This window comes from Bombina bombina, chromosome 1 (genome assembly GCF_027579735.1).
Source record: "Bombina bombina isolate aBomBom1 chromosome 1, aBomBom1.pri, whole genome shotgun sequence".
Taxonomy (NCBI): Eukaryota; Metazoa; Chordata; class Amphibia; order Anura; family Bombinatoridae; genus Bombina; species Bombina bombina.
The window spans coordinates 793439535-793459365 of record NC_069499.1 but is presented as its reverse complement, the minus strand read 5'-3'; positions in this window follow the sequence as shown (position 1 = coordinate 793459365).

The window sequence follows — 19831 nt, the reverse complement described above, 5'->3', positions numbered from 1 at the left end:
GATCCATACGGCAAGAAGTCTTCATCCAGACGGCCTCATCAATCTTTATCCCGGCGGCGACGTCCTGATTCAAGCTTCAAGATGTCTTCATCCAGGCGGCCGCTTCAATCTTCATGCAGGCAGCATCTTCTGTCTTGATCCCAGAGGCGCGGAGCGGGTCCATCCTGAAGACATCTGGTGAAGAGCATCCTCTTCATACGGTCGCTGCTGTACACTGAATCTTCAATTCAAGGGACAACATCCAAGATGGCGTCCCTTGCATTCCTATTGGCTGAAAAAATTAAATCAGCCAATAGGAATTAGAGCTGCTAAAATCTTATTGGCTGTTCAAGTCAGCCAATAGGATTTAAGCAGCTCTAATTCTATTGGATGATTAATCAGCCAATAGAATGAGAGCTGCTTAAATCCTATTGGCTGGTTTGAACAACCAATAGGATTTAAGCAACTCTCATTCTATTGGCTGATTCATCATATACAAAAGATAGATCAAGATAGAAGATGCCGCCTGTATGAAGGTTGAAGAGGCCGCCTGGATGAAGACTTCTCGCCACTTAGATCTGGACGTCACCGCCGGGATAAAGATTGAAGTGGCCTCCAGGATGAAGACTTCTCGCCACTTAGATCTGGACGTCACCGCCGGGATAAAGATTAAAGAGGCCGCCTGGATGAAGACTTCTCGCCGCCTGGAAAAGGACTTCAACACCGGGATGAAGATCGTTCAAGCAGGACTTAAAAAAACTGTAAGTGAATCGTCCGGGGGTTAGTGTTAGGCTTCTTCTGAGCAGTAAAAGAGCTAAATGCCCTTTTAAGGGCAATTCCCATACAAATGCCCTTTTCAGGGCAATGGGTAGCTTTTTTTAGAATAAGGTTTTTTAATTTTTGGGGGTTGGTTGGGTGGTGGGTTTTACTGTTGGGGGGGTAAAAGAGCTGAAATCTTTTAAGGGCCATTGGTAGTTTATTGTAGGCTAGGTTTTTTTATTTTGGGTGGGCTTTTTTATTTTGATAGGGCTGTTAGATTAGGTGTAAATCTTTTTTATTTTGTATGATTTTGTTTTTTATTTTGTGTAATGTATTTTTTTAGGGGGTGTTTTATTTTTTGTAGCAAAAGAGCTGTTTAACTTAGGGCAATGCCCTACAAAATGCCCTTTTTAAGGCCCCCCAAAAGGCCCTTTTAAGGGCCCTTGGTAGTTGGGGGGGTGTTTGTATAGTGTTAGGCAGTGTTTGTATTTTTTTTTGAGCAAAAGAGCTGTTTATCTCAGGGCAATGCCCTACAAAAGGCCATTTTTAAGGGCCCTTGGTAGTTTTAGGGGTGGGGCCCGTGGGGGTTTGTATAGTGTTAGGGGGTGTTTGTATTTTTTTTTGGAGCAAAAGAGCTGTTTATCTCAGGGCGATGCCCTACAAAAGGCCCTTTTAAGGGCCCCCCAAAAGGCCCTTTTTAAGGGCCCTTGGTAGTTTATTCTAGATTAGGCTTTTTTTTATTTTGGGGTGTTTTTTGTAAGGGTATTAGAATAGGAATAATCTTTATTTTTTTGGATAATTTTGTTTTTTTTGTAATGGTAGGTTTTTTATTTTTTGTAATGGTAGGTATTTTATTTGTTGTAATGTTAGGTTTTAGTGTAGGGCAGGTTAGGTTTTATTTGACAGGTAAGTTTGTATTTATTTTAATTAGGTAGTTAGTAAATAGTTAATAAGTATTTACTAACTAGTCTACCTAGTTAAAATATATAAAACTTACCTGTGAAATAAAAATAAAACCTAAGCTAGCTACAATATAACTATTAGTTATATTGTAGCTAGCTTAGGTTTTATTTCACAGGTATTTAGTTTTAACTAGGTATTATTTAGTTAATAATTGTAAATTTAATTTAGATCTATTTTAATTATTTTAAAGTTAGGGGGTGTTAGGGTTAGGGTTAGGTTTAGGGTTAGGGGTTAATAGTTTAATTTAGGTTGTTGCGATGTGGGGGGCTGGTGGTTTAGGGGTTAATAGGCTAATTTAGTTAATAATTGTAAGTTTAATTTAGATCTAGTTTAATTATTTTAAAGTTAGGGGGTGTTAGGGTTAGGGTTACGTTAGGGTTACGTTAGGTTTAGGGGTTAATAGTTTAATTTAGGTTGTTTCAAGGTGGGGGGGCTGGCGGTTTAGGGGTTAGTAGGTTTATTTAGTGGTAGTGATGTGGGAGGGCAGAGGTTTAGGGGTTAATAGCTTTATTTAGGTGGCGGCGATATCGTGTGCAGTGGAATAGGGGTTAATAACTTTAATATAGTTGCGGCGATGTTGGGGTGTGGCGGAATAGGGGTTAATAACTTTAGTATAGTGGCGGCGATATCGGGAGCTTCAGATTAGGGGTTAATAACTGTAGGCAGGCGTCGGCGATGTCAGGGGCAGCAGATTAGGGGTGTTTAGACTCAGGTTTATGTTAGGGTGGTAGGTTTAAACTGTAGTTTCTTTTTCCCCATAAACATCAATGGGGCTGCTTTGCGGAGCTTTGGTTTCCGCTATCGCAGATGTTATTCTTTTTTTTGCCGGCTCTCCCAATTGATGTCTATGGGGAAAGCATGCACGAGCATGTCAAAACACTGCTGCTTTTGTGTGCGGTATGAAGCTCAACGCAGCCATATCGCCTGCTCAAGCCAGGTTTTTTTAAACTTGTAATGGCAGCGCTATAGGGGGTTAAATAACGCAACTTTTGTGGCATTCTTTACTTTCCCTATAGCACTCAAAACTCATAATCTAGGTGAATGTGTATTGTACTAAGCTTTAATAACTAGTCACTAATTTAATGAATGTATAAAATACATCCAGATAATTGGTCTTTTCATCAATGTTACTAAGAGAACCCAGCAGCAAGATATACAGTATATATTATCCAATTAGTTAAATGCTGGTCAGAAATATTAAGAAAAACTATGAACTTATTAATATGGATGTCTAGTATAGGTACTGATGAAACACCATTCAGCAAGGGTATATAATTTAAACAAGAGTTCTGCACAAACACAGAATAATAAATGAAAGATTGGAATTTATGAGGTCAAAACAATTTTCAAAGTAGCAAACAAAAAAGATTTTTGTTTCTAAAGGAATACTGAACCCAATTTTTTTTCCATGATTCAGGTAGAGCATGCAATTTTAAGCAACTAATTTACTCCTACAATAAATTTGTCTTCATTCCCTTGGTATCTTTATTTGAAAAAGCAGGAATGTAAGTTTGGGAGCCAGCCTATTTTTGGTTCAGACCCTGGGTAGCGCTTGCTGATTGGTGGCTACATTTTAGACACCAATCAGTAAGCGCTACCCGGGTGTTGAACCAAAGATGTGCCGGCTTATAAGCTTACATTCCTGCTTTTTCAAATAAAGATACCAAGAAAACAAAGAAAAATTGATAATAAGAGTAAATGAGAAAGTTGCTTAAAATTGCATGCTCTACCTTAACCATGAAAGAAAAAAAATGGGTTCAGTATCCCTTTAAGTAAGTTCAATATATCAGGCAAATATTTGATGATTGCTATGTGTTTATCAGACTTCTGCAAGTATTGCTTTTTATATGATAAAGTCACTGAGAGCAATTGTAAAACTATTAATAATTTTTCAGTGAACAATACACAAGTATATTTTTATGTAGTTGATTATATTGTAACCAATAACACATCCTTGGAACCAAATAATGGATACATTTTTTTAAATATTTTCTTGTCATAAGAGAAGTAAAGAGCTGAAAAACATATTGTTATATAGAACCCTGGCAACAAATGTATTTTAAAATATAACATGTACAAACAGCATTGTATCCTTGTACAAATCTATATAAAATAGCGGAATAAGCTATCAAGGATGCATACATAATAATCTATTTAACTTGTCTTTCTAAAATGGAAGAACAGCGTTTGTATATTTTAATGCTTGAGAATAGGGGAATGTATAAGTGTGGCTATGGACCGTGTATCCTCTGTGGTTTCATAAAGAAAAGGATCCGTTTTAAAAGCTTTGCCACGGGTAAGGAATATCTGGTGAGTTCTTGTGTCAATTGCAGGAGCAAAAATGTTGTCTATTTGATATGGTGCAGTTGAAATAACAAGCAATATGTAGATTGTACAACACGAGAGGTAAGAGAGAGGATTCGCCAACATCTCTCAGACATTAAGAGATCTAAGCATAGTTTTTAGGCTAGGCGTTTTATTCTTGATCACAATAATGACAATACAACTTTTAATTGGATGGCTATTGAGCAAGTAAGAGTAACCAAAAGGGGTGGTGATATTACCAAATTGGTACATAAACGCAAGGCTTTCTGGATATTCACATTAGCGACTAGGATCCCAAAAGGGTTTAATAGTGTATATAACATCATCAACTATTGGGAGTGAAACAGAGTTATATACTAAGTTATACATTTCAAGGAGACCGATCCACTTATACAGTTGAAGATAGTTTACACTCCTACCCAACCGTACATTACACCAACTTTCACTACTATCATAGTAACATTAATATTTTTAAATCAATACATATACTAAACAATGATAGAATATTCTATTCCACACATGATATACACGTCAATAATTCATTGAAACCCTAAAAGGATGCAACAATGTATTTAAGTTCATTGTAAGTCATTAGTAGTTTATCATCCAACAAAATATTGAATATGGACATAGTGTATATTGGAATCTTTTGCAAAAGTATTCAAGTGCAAATAGGAATTGTCTCTATGATTGCTGTTTACTTACATGTTTGACATGAGCTTATTTGCTATGTTTATATATATATATATATATATATATATATATATATATATATGTATATATATATATATATATATATATATATATATATATATACACATACATTGTCAACTTTTTATTGTGGTGAAATCGATTATGCCTATTGTGCAAAGAGTGCAGAACAAATGGATCATTCTGGTAGCATGTTTCCTAATGTCTATATGTATTTGTAGCTTAGAACACATAAAATTGAAAATTAATTGCTAATTAATTTTATCACTTTTTAGATACTAAGGAATTCTTAATCCATATTGTCCGACTAAGCATAGCACAAATATTTTGAACTTTAAAGTATATTGCCACAACATTTGCTTGAAACAGAGCATAATATGATTTACTTTCCAGGCAATGACAGTTTAGTTCTCTCCCTTTAGCTTTACAGGACAGGTTATTCTAATACCTTAGGTCTTGTTATAGCTAACTTACCTATGTATATTGATTGTGGAACTTTCTGCAAAGATTAAGTACATACAGGGTTAAATTAATTTGTTGTCTGTGATTGAATGAGAGTGGGTCACAGGTATTTTACGATTAACTAATAGAGTCACAGCTTTGATTTTAAATAACGAATGTCCACCTGTTTCAGGCACATCTATGATTAAGGCTACCAAGCTGAAACATGTCAGGCGTGCTCTGGCTGTTGCACCTTTGTGTTTTTTATTGTGACCAATAAACAAGAATTGTTTTTAACGTCTAGGAGGGTGCTGGTATTTTTAAATACTGAACTGACACCTCCATTTTGACTACTACGGATCCTTTTACAGTCCTGGATTGGCCAAAGATGGTCAGGTGTGATCCATACACCTATCATAGCCCTTTCTGAGCAGTCGCATTTCAATGTAGGTTCTAATCAGAAACAGTGTACGTAGCCTGCTGTGGCCAGCATTGCTGAATCGCAGTGAACACATACGACCACTGGGTTTACTTATGGACCCCAGAGGCATGTGGATGCAGGAACAGAGCTCATTATAGCTTGCCCAGAGTATCATTGAGGAATGGGTCGTATGGTGGGTAAGCTGTGCAGTGCTGCTGCCCCGCAAGTCTGAAGGTGCCATTTACTGGGGAGTGCTAACTTTCAAAAGTAGTTTGGGTTTGTCGATTTGCTGGTCCTGTTTAGCTGTGTTCACACACTACTAATCCTGGTAGTATGAACCAGAGGCAAATTAAGGCCTAGGATTTGGGGGGGGGGGGTGCTGGGGAGAGAGGGACAGAGAGCAGTATAGAGTGCTGGGTACTGACTGTGTGGAAGTGGCTATAAAAAAAAATATTTTGTCGGACGGGGAGGCTTACTGTCAAATGGTCACATGACTGGCTTTCCACCAGAGCCATTTACACATGTGCAGGTGATCTCCCAGGCGGCACTGTGGGAGTGAAAATGGATCAGTGGACTGGAGGGGAGTCACTTAGAGGAGCTCAGGTGGGTCACGGTCACTCACTGTCACTAACAGCAGTGCACAAATTAATATAGCAGGACTACCTCAGGCATAAAGCATCCTAGGTAACATCATGCAAATGAGCCTAATAGACTTGATTCCATTGCCTTCCAGAGGTGCCTGCTGTATTTACAGTTTTACAATGTGATTGGCGTATTCCTTTTTTTACATAAAACTTTTTCTGTTTTATTATTGCTAAAGCAAGTCTGTCTACATACTTTATGAAAATGTATCCCAATTATATAGTTAATGTTTTTGTCATTCACACTATTTAAAAACAAAACAACAAAAAAATTCAAGACAACACATGAACACAGAACCTAGAACCTGTGGAAACTCATCCATCAATTTCTCATAGGGAAATTGTCCTGGAATGCTTTAAGTTTTCTAGCTACAAATAGAGAAACTAGTCCACATGTTTTCTTTTGTAGATGGTAGTAATGCTGTGGTAGAGTAGTATAGGTTTCTGAGCATTTTTCACTCCCTGGCTGTGTTGTTTTAACAACTACGCTCAGCATTATTTTTCCTTTTTCTATCACCTTTTTCACTAATCATAAAATGGCTAAGGCTTCTGACTGTATGAGCCAAGAAGCACTAAATGGTTACCCTCCCATGCTATCCATATTAAACAGTTGATACCTTATACCCGTGTTTTTCAACCAGTGTGCCGTGGCACACTAGTGTGCAATGAGAGATCCTCAGGTGTGCCGCGGCAGACTGACAACAGTGCGGGGGTGTCCCTCTTTCAAATTTTGAAATATTGGGAGGTATGTGACAGGCTCATCGGGCATCATTTACAACCATGACATTGATATTCATTCACAGACAATCAATATGATTGTTTGTGAATGAATGTCAATATGTTATGTATAGTTTGTAGGAGGCATGGCATGACAGCACAGTACAGTGTGTATGTGTATATATATGTATATATATATATATATATATATATATATATATATATATATATATATATATATATATCCTGCATTAGGCTACAATGTGTGATTTTGTAAAATTTTGGGATGGTGGTGTGCCACAGGATTTTTTAATGTAAAAAAGTGTGCCACGGCAAAAAAAAGGTTGCAAATCACTGCCTTATACTGCAAATAAATATTTCATTTGAAAAACTAACACATTCAGAACATGGAAACCAGGATCTGGACACGATTGACCAGAATCTACGAATTTTCAAATAAAGGATTTTACTTGCATTATGCATAGGGAATATAATTTTTTTTTATTTTTTTTTATTGAGGAATAGAGTAAGGCATACATACATAGGGCAAACATGAACTGTAAAGCAATATAACATTGTCATTAAAGGAATACAGATATTACAATGTATGGAGTTTTTATACAGTATAGATTCCTAAAAGAGATTGTCCCAGGTACAGTGGATTGACTAAATGTCAAATGCTCATTAGACCTCCTAAATGTCACATAAGGCCACTTTTGGACCAAGTTGCAATAAAACCAAAATATAGGAGATCTTTCCTAAACAAGAGAAACCGCTTTTGGGTCTCAAATGACTTCCTCCTTTTATATTTTAACCTTGAACTGTAAAAACAAAGTAAATATATAACCGTGACAATATTATTGACAATATCACAATTGAGTTAATAGGCCTTTCTTACTAGGGTGTCTGTTCCCGCCTTGAGCAAGGACATATAAATTAAGATGGAGTCTAAGGATTGGTTGTTAAGGGATAACCCTTTTAAACCTCAACTAGTACATCTAGGTTACTCAAATTCAGGGAAACCACTACATGGGAGACAAAAGAGTGTTAAGTTTCTGCTATGTAGGAGTGAATATGGATGACACATCTACCTGAAATAACTTAATGTGATACATGTTGGGAGAGGAACTGTAAGCAACATGATAGGGTGTTTGTAAACAGACATTAAAGATCCGAATAAGAGCCAAACTAAAATATAAATAACACAAAGCACATACTATTTAGTAAGGGGTAGAAAATCAAATCTAGTATTGAAATACCATCTAATTGCCCATCTTACGCTATGAGACTCTAGGGGGGAATAAAATACCGGTCTCAACATAATTGTGTGGCCTGCAGCCATCCAAAACCCCAAGTAGAATAAATTAGGCAGGTATATGTTGAAATATAGGTGTATACCTTTATGACTTAGAAAAAGATACATATAACAAATGAAGGACCTCTTAGGAGATGATTAGTCTATATGACTTGTGGTGGAGTGTTATATAATTTTATGATACTAATGTAGATGTGATACTCTATGGAACATAAACTAACAATATTAGCTAATTCTACAAGTATAGTATAGGGTAAGTACCTAGCAGAGTTGTGGCAGCTAGGTATGCATTAACCAATCATTATCTGTGCATCATAAAATGAGGCAGTCAATAGCTACATAAATATACAATATGTAGACGGTCTGACCCAAGAATGACATGTACAGTTTAACATCTACAGGTCTGATCATTACATACACATCCCCACATGTTACCACACATTGCCCATAACCTTACAGACTAATAAAGCTCCCTTGAGACAGCTGATGCAAGGGACACTTACATAATAAAATAAGAAGGGCTTCAGTGTGAAACGTAAAATAGTAGCATAGCAAGTACCTCGCAGCTAACACTGCAAACAATGTCCCAGTAAGAGTCTCCATTGTAGTCCGTGAGCTAGATCCAGGGGATAGCTACCGAAAGGTAAAAGTTTAAAACTGAATTGGGGCCGGACTAATGAAGGGGAAAACATAGCTCATCTGACCGGACCTATGCAGTGGGATCTGACCACCCCAATCCTCAGCCTGGACCCCCCGGATCAAAAAGCTGGCACAAGCTGCTTTCAGGTTTGTCAAAAGCCAAGTCTCTGCCATTCAATATCATACTGCACAAAGTGGGATATTGATGTGCAGAGTGGAGATCTGTAGCCATATTCTGTATTACTTCCTCATTGTGTTCTGCATGGTGAATAAGTTTCACCCGTGACTGCTTCTCCCAGGTCATCTTTTTTAAGCCCCGGGGCTCCAAAAATACCGGAGGTGACTTCATCTTGACACCGATGCCCTGGATAGGATGTGCGCTCTCTGATCTGGTAGGCAAGGTACGTGTACCGATTTTAGCCCTAGTCGCCTCCTTTGCGGTTAGTTATCTCACAGTGATCAAGAATTTTTGCACTCTCAAGGCTGTAGGTTTATCCAAAAAAGTGTACACATCTACGGAGCTGTTCTCCTGGCCTCTCAAGTGACAGGTCTGGTCGTCCTCAGCCGGAGCTTGAACTTGAGGTGAGGGATCCAATGAGCTTGGGGTGAAGATCTGGGTACTCGGATCCTTATCAGATATCACCAAAGAGGCTCTTGGTATTATGTGTCCAGATCCAACTTGCTTTGCTAGCTCAGACACGCTACCCCACTCCGCTGACCAAGCTTGCAGTAATTTCTCATGGTGTTCAGTCAATACGTTTGTCACCGCCTCAAGTAATGAGTTAGCAATAGGCACTATCTTTAGTAAGTGCGTGTACAGCGGAAAAGACACTTATCCTTCTCTTATTCTGTCAAATGGAACAATTGCTGCACTGTATAATCATATAAGTTATAGGATGGAGATGAGTTTGTATTTTCAGTGTCTGTGCACTGCTTACCCAGCCTGTAGTATTACCGGGGTGGGGTGGGGTTCTTGAGAGCCTCTCAGTGAAGAGTTTGCCTTAGGCCTCAACGCTCCAGATTAGCTTGCAAAGGTGGAGAATAGAATAAAATGATATCTTCCAAATCAGAGTGACCTGTAGATTCTGTATATTAGAGTAATATGGCTGGATGATCAGTTATTTCACTGGCTATCTGCAAAATATCAGTGATCCACACAGAGCTACTAATTTTTCTACCATTTAAGGTGCTGCCCAGAGACACGCCCCAGGGAATGTAATTTAGTGGGGACATTGTGTATAGAGATGTGTGTTTATATGAATTTGTGTGCACATGTTACAATATGAAGCATGTACAGTGGTTGGGTTTTCCAGGTGTAGAGTTTGAGAGGAGCCTAGGTGCTCACTATCTCAAAACTTTACCAGCCAACACAGCTTTTGTCTCTAATTATTTTCACTATATAAAATTATACTTTTTAATAAATTGTCCAATATTGTGTCTGTGTCTGGACATTTTAGCAGTCTTTATCCCAGTAGCAGATAGCTCCAGTGGTGGATTATAACATTTTCTTTGGAAATAGCATGACAAAGGCCTAGGGCAGCACAAAACCTAAATACGTCACTGGTATGAATGTATCGCTGATAGACTTTAAATACTTTTGATTGTGGCAATCTAAAGAAGAGTTTATGAGCGGGCTTGAGCTTAGAACACCAGTGTTGGACTTTTTATTTGATATATATATATATATATATATATATATATATATATATATATATATATATATATATATATATATAGTGTTAGAAGAAAGAAAAACGAGGAACTGCAGACTCTTTTCCAAAGTGGATAATTTAATGAGCAGACAAGTGAAAGACACAGTCACAGTGTGCAGGGCTGGATCTGACGCGTTTCCCGCATGCTCACATGCGCTTCATCAGAGATCTAATAGAGATATATATATATAGTTAAGCATATTTTAAAAAATGCAGTATGCACACATTATTTATTTGCCTTCAAAAACTAATTTACACAATTCCTAGGATTGGTCACAGCAAATGATACTTGGTAAAAATGTTTTAAAGGTGTTTATTTCCAGTAGGCTTGTTCATTTGTTTGTTACAAATGTAATTTTGTAACAAAAACACAGATATTTCTTTTGTTTTCACTAAACGAATATCTGAATGAACTAATTTAAAGAAAATTAAGAAATACTGACAAATTTTGTAACTATTCAATTGTTTCCTTAAAAGTAACTTTAACAGTTAAATACCTCTAGCATGCAGGAGAAATGCGCTAATCTCAGAGCTTCATGCTGCGCTAATAAAAGGCATAGTGAAGTGGGTCCCAGAGTCTGGGTTAAAGGAAAATGTCCTTTAGCGCAGGGTCTGGGATCGGCAGTGCTAAGCCTCATATTAGGGTTGGGATTAGCGTGGATCTTCAGCATGCTAGAGTTAAGTATAAGGCTACTAGTGATGTCGCGAATAGTTCGCCGGCGAATAGTTCCTGGCGAACATAGAATGTTTGCGTTTGCCGCGGTTGGCTAACATATGCGATGTTCGATCCGCCCCCTATTCTTCATCATTGAGTAAACTTTGACCCTTTACCTCACAGTCAGCAGACACATTACAGCCAATCAGCTGCAGACACTCCCTCCTGGACAGCATCCATTTTAGATTCATTTGGAAGCTGCATTCTTAGTGAGAGGAGGGACATTGTAGCTGCTGCTGATTTAATAGGGAAATTGATAGCTAGGCTAGTGTATTCAGTGTCCACTACAGTCCTGAAGGACTCATCTGATCTCTGCTGTAAGGACAGCACCCCAAAAAACCATTTTTAGGGCTAGAACATCAGTCTGCTTTTTTTTTTCCTGTGTAATCTAATTGCAGTTGCCTGCCTGCCAAGCCACTTGCCCAGTGCTACCACTCATATCTGGTGTAACAGTAGTGTAAATTATAAAAAAAAAACTTTTTTGACTGTGAAACATCAGTCTGCTAGTGTAATCTAATTGCAGTTGCCTGCCCGCCAGCGTTTGTGCCAGGCCCACTTGCCCAGTGCCACCACTCATATCTGGTGTAACAGTAGTGTAAATTTAAAAAAAAAAAAACTTTTTTGACTGTGAAACATCAGTCTGCTAGTGTAATCTAATTGCAGTTGCCTGCCTGCCAGCGTGTGTGCAAGGTCCACTTGCCCAGTGCCACCACTCATATCTGGTATAACTAGTGTAAATTAAAAAAAAAAAACTTTTTTGACTGTGAAACATCAGGCTGCTAGTGTAATCTAATTGCAGTTGCCTGCCTGCCAGTGTGTGTGCCAGGCCTACTTGCCCACTGCCACCACTCATATCTGGTGTAACATTAGTGTAAATTTAAAAAAAAAACTTTTTTGACTGTGAAACATCAGTTTGCTAATGTAATCTAATTGTAGTTGCCTGCCTGCCAGCATGTGTGCCAGGCTCACAGCGTATACTGTGCCCACTTGCCCAGTGCCACCATTCATATCTGGTGTAACAGTAGTGTAAATTTAAAAAAAAAAAGTTTTTTGACAGTGAAACATCAGTCTGCTTGTGTAATCTAATTGCAGTTGCCTGCCTGCCAGCGTGTGTGCCAGGCCCACTTGCCCAGTGCCCCCACTCATATCTGGTGTAACAGTAGTGTAAATTTAAAAAAAAAAAACTTTTTTGACTGTGAAACATCAGTCTGCTTGTGTAATCTAATTGCAGTTGCCTGCCTGCCAGAGTGTGTGCAAGGCCCACTTGCCGAGTGCCACCACTCATATCTGGTGTAACAGTAGTGTAAATTTAAAAAAAAAACTTTTTTGACTGTGAAATATCAGTCTGCTTGTGTAATCTAATTGCAGTTGCCTGCCTGCCAGCATGTGTGCAAGGTCCACTTGCCCAGTGCCATCACTCATATCTGGTGTAACAGTAGTGTAAATTTAAAAAAAAAAAAACTTTTTTGACGGTGAAACATCAGTCTGCTAGTGTAATCTAATTGCAGTTGCCTGCCTGCCAGCGTGTGTGCCAGGCTCATAGCATATACTGTGCCCACTTGCCCAGTGCCACCACTCATATCTGGTGTAACAGTAGTGTAAATTTAAAAAAAAAACTTTTTTGACTGTGAAACATCAGTCTGCTTGTGTAATCTAATTGCAGTTGCCTGCCTGCCAGCGTGTGTGCCAGGCTCACAGCGTATACTGTGCCCACTTGCCCAGTGCCACCACTCATATCTTGTTTAATAGTAGTGTAAGTGTACATTTAAAAAAAAAAAAACTTTTTGAACTGTGAAACATCAGTCTGCTTTTTTGTGTCAGGCTCACATCGTATACTGTGCCAACTTGCCCAGTGCCACCACTCATATTATCTTGTTTAATAGTAGTGTAAGTGTACATTTAAAAAAAAAAATAATTTTTGGACTGTGAAACATCAGTCTACTTTTTTGTGTTAGGCTCACAGCGTATACTGTGCCCACTTGCCCAGTGCCACCACTCATATCTTGTTTAATAGTAGTGTAAGTGTACATTTTAAAAAAAATGACAGGCAGAGGCAGGCCACCCCGCAGGTGCCGTGATTCCCTTTTGCCCTAGAATAATGCCCAGTGTTCAGAGGCCACGTACCATGAACTCGAAAAGTTCTGAGGACATAGTTGACTTTTTAACACAGGACACCCAATCTTCTATAGCTTCCGCTCCGAACCTTGACGCACCATCCTCCTCCAGTTTATCTTCGGGCAGCACCTCTCAAGTTACCACTCGCCCACCTGCCACCACCACCAACCCTAGCACTACAGCCGCTTCACTTGATCTGTCAGAGGAGTTATTTACACATCAGTTGGAAGAAATGAGTGATGCGCAACCATTATTGCCAGAGTATGTAGATAACAGGGATATGTCTCAGTCAGGCAGCATTACACACATGGACGTATGGTGTGATGATGATGATGTTGTACCCGCTGCGGGAGTTTGGTCTGTCACTGTGAAGCGGGCATAACCCTTACACTACCTGATCGATACAACATCATACCTGATGTTTTAAAGCACATTATTCCAAACAATTTAGGAATGTTAGGTGATTTATGCCCTTTATGGATTAAAACCAGACTCTGCATCAACTATGTAATTTTCCATGGGAGTTTTGCCATGGATCCCCCTTAGGCACGCCACAGTCCAGGTGTTAGTCCCCTTGAAACAACTTTCCCATCACTATTGTGGCCAGAAAGAGTCCCTGTGGGTTTTAAAATTTGCCTGCCCATTGAAGTCAATGGCGGTTCGCCCAGTTTGCCGGTTCTCAAATTTTTGGGAGTTTGCATTTGCAGTTCGTCAACCCAAATTTTTAGGTTTGCGACATCACTAAAGGCTACAGGTTTTACCTGTAGCAATGGAACATTTACATTTCAGTGTTTGGTTTATTTTAAATAAAATTAATACTGAATAGTGCATCAGACGAATCTATAGAAAACTAATTTTGTTTAATATTCATTTGGAAAAATTTATCCTAAAGAAATATTTTACTGCTGCACTATTCTAGAGATTTTGCAAACCAAATGGTTGTTTTAAAAGCTGTTAACCTCCTGGATGCTGAAGAGAAAAATGTCATCCTACATATTATTCCACAGTGTCTTCCTACAGCACAGATGCATTTTTTCACCGCACTGACAGGAGTTAAACCTACAGTGGTAATTATTAATATTTTACATTCCAATGTTCTTCATATAGAAGAATTTTATATATATATATATATATATATATATATATATATATATATATATATATATATAAGTTCAAAAGGAAAAAAGTGAATGGCTCCAGCACTGTTTCTTTAAAAGTGAAAAAACCTTTATTAAGGTGACAAAATGAACAGACAGCAACGTTTCGGTAACGCAGACCCTTAATCATGCCATGGATTGCTCTGCAGCACAGCTTTAAATAGGCCAGATGAGTGACTCATACTGGTCACTGGAAGTTCAACATGGCACCTCATGGCAAAGAACTCATTGAGGATCTAAAAAAAAGAATTGTTACTCTATATAAAGATGGCCTAGGCTATAAGAAGATTGCCAAGACCCTGAAACTGAGCTGCAGCATGGTGGGCAAACCCTACAGCGGTTTCACAGGACAGGTTCCACTCAGAACAGGCTCAGCGTCATATCCAGAGGTTGTCTTTGGGAAATAGATGTATGAGTGCTGCCAGCATTGCTGCAGATGATTAAGGGGTGGGGGGTCAGCCTGTCAGTGCTTAGACCATACGCCGCACTCTGCGTCAAATTGGTCTGCATGGCTGTCGTCCCAGAAGGAAGCCTCTTCTAAAGATAATGCACAAAAAAGCCAGTAAACAGTTTTCTGAAGACAAGCAGACTAAGGACATGAATTACTGGAACGATGTCTTGTGGTCCGATGAGACTAAGATAAACTTATTTGGTTCAGATGGTGTCAAGCGTGTGTGACGGCAACCAGGTAAGGAGTACAAAGACAATTGTCTTGCCTACAGTCAAGCATGGTGGTGAGAGTGTCATTGTCTGGGCCTGCATTAGTCCTGCTAGCACTGGGGAGCTACAGTTCATGAGGGAACCATGAATGTGTAATGAAGTATAAGAGAAATTTGGCCACAAAAAAGGGACCAAATAAATCTTAGATCATAGGCGCTAATGAAAGCTTAAAATAGATAGTGGATAGTGTCAAATGAAAAGTGAATATAAATAAACCTTACAATGTTAATAGCCAATCTTGGAAAAAAAATGTGGTCCAAAAAATGTGCAAAATGTGTATAAATTTAATACAAGTAAATAAAAGATATAAAATATAAAATACAGATATACAAAGTATCATATGCGTTGATCAGGCGCAATAGATAGTGTAGTATACATATAAATATAAAATTGAGGATTAATTAAAAAACTACAATGATGCTACATAAAGAAGGTTACAATAATAAAAACAAGATTGGTACAAAGGATTTCCAAGCAGGGACTCGATGATGTTTGTAGGAAGATTTGAGGAACAAATGTCACATGAAGAAGCTGGAATAAATAAAGAACTGAATCAAACGGCAGAAGAGATACCAGAAAAAGGTATTCACTTTGCAATATGGACCTATAAAGGCTCCCGTAAGAATTGAGTTCATCTACCCATCGGCAGTAGAAGCTATTCGAACAAATATCCAGTTCAAACTTCATCGCCATATTGGAACGCTCTGCTGAAGGGGTGTTGCTGTTATTGGAGGAGCTGCCACAGAGAGGAGAACACATACGTCTCGACACCGACTTTGGTGTAAGTAAAAGTGAATACCATTTTCTGGTATCTCTTCTGCCGTTTGATTCGGTAACATTCAAATACCTTTCATATACCATATACCTTTTAACCATTATACGTTTTTTTTAATATTTCTATAAATCATTTTTATTATATAATGTATATGTGAGTGTAACACTTTTTGTTTTAATGTATTTATGTTGTGTTTAATGCAACTTTTTTTAGCCCTAACCCTTTACTTGAGTAACCCGACAAGCACAAATTTAGTTTATTTCACTGTGGGAGGCGATGGTTCTCTAACACTGGCAGTATTTTAAAAGCATCATCACCACCTGCTCTGTAAAATATCCCTTTACACAGTATTGAATAGCAATACAATTTATATGTATCAACTGAAACTCAACCTCTTTTGTCTCAATACAATAGTGAAACTAGGGCATGTATAATATGCCTATAGGAGCTGGCGGATTGTAGGTATATTGTGCAAGTGTATACAGTGTGCTATGAATATGTATTTTTTTTTAAAAAATATTCTATTTTTATAGCCGATATAAGTTCACAAAGTTCTTAACTTGTTAAAATATTGCTACTACACTTTAACAAAATGTATTATTAAAATAGAACACGTTTGTTAAAGGGACAGTCTAGGCCAAAATAAACTTTCATGATTCAGATAGAGCATGTAATTTTAAACAATTTTCAAATTTACTTTTATCACCAATTTTGCTTTGTTCTCTTGGTATTCTTAGTTGAAAGCTTAATCTAGGAGGTTCATATGCTAATTTCTTAGACCTTGAAGGCCACCTCTTTTCAGAATGCATTTGAACAGTTTTTTACCACTAGAGGGTGTTAGTTCACGTATTTCATATAGATTACACTGTGCTCGTGCACGTGAAGTTATCTGGGAGCAGGCAGTGATTGGCTAAACTGCAAGTCTGTCAAAAGAACTAAAGTAAAGGGGCAGTTTGCAGAGGCTTAGATACAAGATAATCACAGAGGTTAAAAGTGTATTAATATAACTGTGTTGGTTATGCAAAACTGGGGAATGGGTAATAAAGAGATTATCTATCTTTTAAAACAATAAAAATTCTGGTGTAGTCTGTCCCTTTAAAGTGAGATAGCATATAAAAAATACTGTTTATTACCATGTTTAAATAAAATAATTAACAAATTAAAGTTCAGAAAATACCACCTTTGGTAACAGTATAGTGTAATAACTGGAAAAAAACTTCCTAATACTCACTAATCCTTTGTTGTAAAGGAGATTTAAGCAAGAAGCTGCTTAACTCCCTCAGTTAATCCTGGCTAAAATTTGGAATACATTGGGGGATGAATAACAGTTTAAGCAAGTAAAAATAAATGCATTTTGGTCAGTAAATGGACCTTTGTCAATGTATCTGTTGTCTATCACCATTGACCACAAGTCTTTCTCACTCAACTAAAACCTATTGTCCAGAATAACTTCTAGGAAATATATAGGTGCTAGGCTTATTCTATTGGAAGACCTTTTTTAAAGAGCCCTGGACTACAAAACAATGCAAGTTTTGCTGTGATCATTTTAAATTCTTTTAGGAGACATTTTTATGCAGATTGTTTGCAAAATGGTGATTAACTGCTTATCTACACTGTATGCACATACAGTATATCCCTTTAAAATCAGCAACTTTAAAGGGACACTGAACCCAATTTTTTTCTTTCATGATTCAGATAGAGCATGCAATTTTAAGACACTTTCTAATTTATTCATATTATCAATTTTTCTTCGTTCTCTTGCTATCTTTATTTTAAAAAGAAGACATCTAAGCTTTTTTTTTTATTCAGAACTCTGGACAGCACTTTTTTATTGGTGGATGAGTTTATCCACCAATCAGCAAGAACAACCCAGGTTGATCACCAAAAATGGGCCGGCACCTAAACTTACTTTCTTGCATTTCAAATAAAGATACCAAGAGAATGAAGAAAATTTGATAATAGGAGTAAATTAGAAAGTTGCTTAAAATGCCATGCTCTATCTGAATCACGAAAGAAAAAAATTGGGTACAGTGTCCCTTTAATGTATTTGAGTACCATTTTCAGTGCTCCACCAGTAATTATGATATTTGCATGTAGAATGTTGTAAAAATAATGAAATATAGAAGTCTTTGCGTATGGCAACCCTTTTCCAGGAAAGAAAATCTTTATTCTTAATATTCCTAAGGTCCTGGGGGTTGGAAACAATTAAGTTCATAAAGAAAATTTATATTAAGGCAGTTAAAGCACTGCCAGATAGTCAGTGGTTCCCCTTTTAATTAACTCTACTATAAATCAAAGTGTGATCTATAACTTACTTTAAAATGATGGTAAGATAATAGGATTGCTTTGAAAGAGGAGACACTTTGGCATGTCTTTTACTAGCTTTTGTGCATATTGTACCTTATGATGTAGCGAAAAATATGTCATTAAATAAAAAATCCTTTTGAAGTTGTGAGTTTCAATAATATATAGAATAACAACCTTTTTTTCCAGTCATGTGACTGCTATTGAAAAGCATTGAGAAGCAGAGCATTTATTAAAATAGCCAGTAGGTGGAGCTGTCTGCTTGTGTTGCAGCAAAGCCAAGCAAGCTGAAATTAATCAGTTTAACCAGACCTAAGCTATCAAGCAGATTTCAAAGGAACAAGATCTTCCTGTCTATAAATCAGTCCAGATTGGAATGCATAGAAAGAACTGTTTGCAGAAAAATGCAAGCGAAGTCTGTGTTGTGTGATTATTTTATTAGGTTTATAATGCTGTTTAGCAAATGTTTTTGTTCATTTAACTTAGTTTAATTATATATTCTGTGTTGTGTGATTATTTTATTAGGTTTATAATGCTGGTTAGCATTTAAAGTCTTCATTTCAAAGCTTTAAAAATAAATGTATTAGGTGTTACTTATGTCAATTTTGAGATGGGCCTAGAACCTATCAATGATATTTTCTTACTCACTTTTCTTTCATGTAATTAGCAAGAGTCCATGAGCTAGTGACGTATGGGATATACATTCCTACCAGGAGGGGCAAAGTTTCCCAAACCTCAAAATGCCTATAAATACACCCCTCACCACACCCACAATTCAGTTTTACAAACTTTGCCTCCGATGGAGGTGGTGAAGTAAGTTTGTGCTAGATTCTACGTTGATATGCGCTCCGCAGCAAGTTGGAGCCCGGTTTTCCTCTCAGCGTGCAGTGAATGTCAGAGGGATGTGAGGAGAGTATTGCCTATTTGAATGCAGTGATCTCCTTCTACGGGGTCTATTTCATAGGTTCTCTGTTATCGGTCGTAGAGATTCATCTCTTACCTCCCTTTTCAGATCGACGATATACTCTTATATATACCATTACCTCTGCTGATTCTCGTTTCAGTACTGGTTTGGCTTTCTACAAACATGTAGATGAGTGTCCTGGGGTAAGTAAATCTTATTTTCTGTGACACTCTAAGCTATGGTTGGGCACTTTGTTTATAAAGTTCTAAATATATGTATTCAAACATTTATTTGCCTTGACTCAGAATGTTCAACATTCCTTATTTTTCAGATAGTCAGTTTCATATTTGGGATAATGCACTTGAATTAATCAATTTTTTCTTACCTTCAAAAATTTGACTCTTTTTTCCCTGTGGGCTGTTAGGCTCGCGGGGGCTGAAAATGCTTCATTTTATTGCATCATTCTTGGCGCGGACTTTTTTGGCGCAAAAAATTCTTTTCCGTTTCCGGCGTCATAC